This window comes from Mirounga leonina, unplaced genomic scaffold (assembly GCF_011800145.1).
Source record: "Mirounga leonina isolate KUSES-001 unplaced genomic scaffold, KU_Mleo_1.0 Mir_174, whole genome shotgun sequence".
Classification (NCBI taxonomy): domain Eukaryota; kingdom Metazoa; phylum Chordata; class Mammalia; order Carnivora; family Phocidae; genus Mirounga; species Mirounga leonina.
The window spans coordinates 83,472,795-83,478,794 of NW_023270451.1; the positions used below are offsets into that span (position 1 = coordinate 83,472,795).

Below are 6,000 nucleotides of genomic sequence, written 5' to 3' on the forward strand. Positions count from 1 at the left end.
AATAAAAAGCAAACAAACTAGTAACTTTTTACCTATTACACTGACAAAGATCCAGAAGACTGATATTATGCGTTGGGAACAGAGACAGACAGACACTACTATAAACAGGTGGTGGGGTATAGATGGAAAATCTTTTCAGGGAACACCGTGGTGACAGCCATAGAAATTTAAATATGCATATCCTCTTGACCAAGTTATTTTATTTCTAGGAACTCCTCCTACAAAATTACTCAAAGATACAAAGATGTAGATGAAGGGTACTGACCAAAATACTAACTGCAGAAGTAAAAAAAATAGAAACCTAAATGTTCATCTATTAAGAACAGGGCAGTAGTATATTCAAGTATCAAACACTGCATTCTTAGAGACTGAGGACCTGGAAAGACATTGTAGAGTGATGGCCCAAAATGCAGAGGGTGGGGAGATGGGCAAAATGGGGGAGGACAGTGAGATAGTTTCCAGTTAGGGAATGACTAAGTCACAGGAATAGAAGGCACAGCAGGGGCACCTGGGTGGCTCAGTTGGTTGAGCAGCCGACTCTTGGTTTCGGCTCAGGTCATGATCTTAGGGTCATGATCTCAGGGTCGAGGGCTCAAGCCCCTTTGACCTCTGCACTCAACAGGGAATATTCTTGAGATTCTCTCTGCCCCTCCCCCCGCACGCTCTCTTGCTCCCAACGTGCTCTCTAATAAATAAACTAATTAAAAAATAAATAAAAGGCACAGCCTAGGGAACATTACCAATTGTACGGGTACAGTGTACGGTGACAGATGGTGGCCACACTGGTGGTGAGCACAGCATGAGGTGCAGAGAAGTTGAATCACTATGTCCTACACCTGAAACTAATGTAACAGGGTGTGTAAACTATACTCAAAAAAAAAAAAAAATTGGGGGTGGGGGGCACCTGGATGGCTCAGTTGGTTGAGCGACTGCCTTCGGCTCAGGTCATGATCCTGGAGTCCCGGGATCGAGTTCTGCATCCGGCTCCCTGCTCAGCAGGGACGTCTGCTTCTCCCCGTGACCCTCCCCCCTCTTGAATGTGCTCCCTCTCTCAAATAAATAAATAAAATCTTTAAAAAAAAAAAATTTTTTTTTAAGTGATGGCCCAAATTGGCAGGCACATTTTATCTGGGCAGTAACCTTTTCAAATACAATATATTTTATTATTACTAATATGTTATATGTATAAAAAGAGATGAGAAAGATTAAAAATCACAGAGGTTGGACTACAGGAACTTCTGCCTTCTGTTTCATGTACTTCAGTGTAATCTGAATTCTCAAGAGTCATTCTGCAGTGGCCTTTCGTCAGAAAGAACGACTGAAGTTTCATTAACCCGACAGATATTCACATGACCTCGTATAAAACTGCCTCAATCAATACAAGGTAGCTCATGAAATCTGTCCAACCCTCCCAAAATGGTACTCCAATAATATTCTTTTATGAAATCTATTAAGATAAAGCAGAATCCTAAGCAGTAGATTTAAGTCAATCCATGTTATCCCAGAAGTTCTAGGTCTAGTAAAATTTTATTTCTTCAGAGCAATAAACAATTTAACAAAGCAGGCTAGACAAGCATTTCTTCTGCTTCAATCTGTTCTTAGAAGTAGCTGTCAAGGGCGCCTGGGTGGCTCAGTTGGTTAAGCGACTGCCTTCGGCTCAGGTCATGATCCCGGAGTCCCACGATGGAGTCCCGCATCGGGCTCCCTGCTCGGCAGGGAGTCTGCTTCTCCCTCTGACCCTCCCTCCCTCATGCTCTCTCTCTCTCATTCTCTCTCTCTCTCTCAAATAAATAAATAAAATCTTAAAAAAAAAAAAAAAGAAGTAGCTGTCAAAATTTGGTTTTGCATTTTGGGAAAAGAACTGATCTTTGTAGATCAGTGATCTTTGATCTTGATCAATGATCTTGATCTTTGTAGTCAGTTAAACAGCTGACTATGTGTGTATATAAAACACCAACTATATACACAATGTTCTAGAAGAAAAACAGCAAATTGAAAGCAACTTCTGCTGGTTTATTAGGTGCACAAAATAAACACCTGACATCTGTGAAAAATTCACTTTCCGAATGTCAGATACAGAATGTGAAAAATTCACTTTCCGAATGTCAGATACAGAATCTTAAGTTAAACTTAGACATTAAGTATATGATATATATTTAATATGACAGTGATATATAAATGCAAACATCGTAAGTGACCTTTCTTTTTTTAAAATGACCTCTTGGAATAGCATAAATCATTTACATTAGTTCCTTTCAAAAAAAAAAAAAAAGGAAATCCTCCTTTACGGTCATGTAAGAATCGTTCCATCTATTTCAGCCTAAGGAAAGCCAGAGAGGAAGCTAAGGCTACAGTGATCTGAAAAGTTGTATGGGTGGGAAGGACTGGCAGAGTTACCACAGGACTCAACTCTCCAAATAAATACCAATAAAAGGCTAAAGAAAGGCAAAGAGCTACAGTAAGCAACTTGGAAACTAGTTCCTTGAGGCACCAAGAAAGGATGGCTGTGTTCAGACTCAGAACCATCCATCTATTTCTAAGACATGAGAAAAATGACCTTGCTCCCTGCCGTATTTGCTCAAATGGCTCATGAGAACCTAGACCTACTGGTTCTACAATCCTGAAATTTACAAAGGAAAGAAAGCATGTTACTATATTGAAAGTTGAGAGTGTACTTAAGAGCACTAAATTATATACTGGGTACACTATGTATCATTTTTTCTTTGTAAATAGTAACAAAAATTTCTATTTACAATTAACTGAGGAAAGTGCATTACCAGTCAATAAATAATGCAATCAAGTGTTTACATGTAAATGAGACAATGTTAGCCTTCTCCTTCAATAAAAATAGTAAGTCCAAACTGCAAACATATAACTTACATTGTTATTTTGATAGAAGACTCTCCACCACCCCCACAAAAAATTTGCAAATATCAAACGATAGATCATGAACTCATAGTCATTTCAAGTATTACTAGGAGAATCAAACCTGTATGTATTAAAAATGTTTTACTTCTTCATAAATGCGAGCACTATGATGTCTTTCTAATGATCCTGCTGTGTTAGGCATCCTGAAGAAGCCCCACATGTAAATATACACTAAAAATTCTATTTTCATTAGTAAACAAGACACAAAATTCCTACAAGAACATAAATTCTCCTGGGAATCTACAAATGCATACTGGCAGGATATTTTTACATTACTAAACAATCATACCACTTGCCCAGAAGACAGACATAATTTGAGCAAGCCTCTCTTTCAGTCATAATACACACAGGTAATAAAAATCTTGGTATGAAGATCAATGAAAATAAGCGCCATTTGGTTTTTAGCAAGAAATGGACAAATGTACAAAAAGAAATGCACTCATAAGAACTACAAGAGTTAACTCCTAAACCAGTTTCTTCATTAAAACTAGAAAAACAGACACACTGAAGAACAGGACTACCGATGCGAAGACTTAGAGAAGATCAAGTTTTTTACTGGTAAGACAAAGTAACAAAAGTCAACTAGAAGCAATGGTTTTTTGGGGTTTTGTTTTGTTTTGAAGTAATGGTTTTTAAAAACAGCCACATACTCTATCAATAAGGTATGCATCCCTTGGTCTGTGCTCATCATTTAGTGACATTTTTAAGGTGACTCCTCCTTAAAGAGATTAACTAAAGAGTAAAGGAAATAAATGTAAAACATACCGCCACTGTCTTCAAGAATTCAGGAGTATTTTTAAAAAGAAAAATATTGACACATTCTGTATAAAAATTGTATGAGCAACACTGATTAGGTTCTGTAACCTCAACACCAAAAAATAAGTACCCACAAGTATCTTAGAAATACATATTAAGAAAACACTATACTGAAGACGGGGTCTCTAAGTTCAAGTGCAGGGCTCCTTGATCTGAAGTCAGCGTCTACAGCGGCCACTTCGTTAGATCAGGGAGTGTGACCTTTGTCAGACGTTCTTCACTAAAATAACCTAGATAAAAACCAGTCATTTTAAAACTGAGCACATCTACTTTACACGCACAGAAGGGATTAAAGTAGAAGACTTGAGTGAAAAACTGAAAACTGTCGTTGAACAGTCCTCATGCCGCAAAGGATTTAAACTGAAGACAGCACTTACAAAGGATCGGCTTATAAAAATAAGCAGTTAATTAAAACAATGTTATAACAGCACTTCCCAATGTTGAAAGCCACAGACTTTAGGTGTTTGGACCAACACTGCAGTCTGAACTTCTGCCAAGCCTATTACTAGGAAAGTCTTTGCAAAAACACACTAACTTTTATTTATCCTCCTGCTTCTGACCTACTTCAGACTCCAACTTTTAAAGCATATAAAAGAAATTGACATACAGCCGGGAATGCTCAAACTGAAGAAAAATAAAACGGGATACAGTCTCATCTACAAAATAAGGAGATTAGACAGAGATCATTAAAGTCCTTTTCAGTCCTAAAATTTTATTATTTTTATTGTGAGAACACCAAAAAGCTTATCACAAACTGCATAAACGTTCAGCTTCCAAAAGTCAGTGATAATGGTTTTAAAGGGGGTTGGGGGTAGGGGAAGTAAAAGATGAATCATTTGAAGCAGAATCAGCTATCAAGAGTAGCTCAAAAACTAACAGCCTTGACCAGGTCAGAGTTCCATGCAACAAAAACTGAGTTCCTGAGGCAGGGGGTGATTGCCGTCCTTTCCTCCTATTTTGTGAAAATGATTTTTCTCAATCTGCATGGGGTACTAAGTTTAGAAAACAATTCTGTTTTATTACATTTCTTCTTACTATTTCTCACATAAAGTCACGTTAAAAATTAGATATCTTTACATTTATCTCCATTTGACAAAACTAAAAGCAAAATTCAAGTAGTACTCATTTGAATGAACTGTCCTTAAAATTGTATTATGAACAACTCAAGTTTATGTACATAAACAATGAACTGTACTCATTCCCTAATGTGTCTGAGCAAAGTGTGCTCTTCTGGGCATCAGATCACTGGAGCAAGCAAACTGACTAGTCTTCCAAGGCCCAGTGTCCTCGTCCAGGGGGAGAAAAAGGCCTAATACAACTATCACAAAGATTAAAGGAGGTTCATGTGTGCAGAGTACCCAGCACATTGCCAGAAATCATTATTGCTGTGAACTTTTACTTATAAGTATAAGATGGGCTTTCAGTAGCATTTTGAGAGTCGAAATGGGGGGCAAAAAGTAAGTATTCCATGGGTGCCTACTTACTTCTCCACATCCCTAAGATCTATCCTTCCGGGGAGAACAAACAAGGTTTCTTTTTCCTTTACCCTCAAAATTTCCAAAAGGTCACCAGACAAAACTTTCCAAAGAATTACTTAGAAGCCCCATCCTTCTCCCTTTTGAGAACATTCTGACTTGCGCAGAAACGAATCCTTCACCCTTGTGTATTAATAAAGTCATTTACCTCTACCAGGTAGGCCTGACCTGTCCCAGACGGTGCAGAAGGTGTCAGCAGCATAGAATACATATTTACACAACTGCAAGCCCAAGCTTTAAAGAGCTGTCACCTGACAAAATGAATAAATGACTAAGAATCATTCCAAGTCATGTGTCACCACCAAGACCACCAGAGCATGATCACAGTCATCACAGGACCAAGCTACTGTGACAGGACTGACAAGTCCGAGGCCAGCGTGTCTCATGTGCTAGCCAATTATTGCTTATTACAATTTTTTGTGAAGTATCACATCCTCACTGAAAACGTATTTTAGAATAGATCCCACTGTCTAGATGCTTCCTGTGTTTAGACACTCAGAGAAACAACCATCCACTGTGTGGTATGATGTACACTCCGAATCACTTCCTTCCTTCCTTCTTGTTTGGGTGCCCTTTCCACCAGCATCCCACCTCCTACGTCGTGTTTTCCTGTATAGACAGGGACTTACACTGCAGTGCTTTACCCAAAACCCTACTGATCAGTTCGATACGTTTTTCAGATTCTGCCATTTTCTTTCTTTTTTTTTTTTTTAACAGGCTC

General features: G+C 38.4%; 1 protein-coding gene across 7 annotated transcripts in view; it reads right to left on the reverse strand.

Annotated features, from left to right (window-relative positions):
• Positions 1-6,000, reverse strand: part of EZH2 (enhancer of zeste 2 polycomb repressive complex 2 subunit) — a 42,074-nt gene that overhangs the window by 31,788 nt on the left and 4,286 nt on the right. The window lies entirely within an intron of this gene.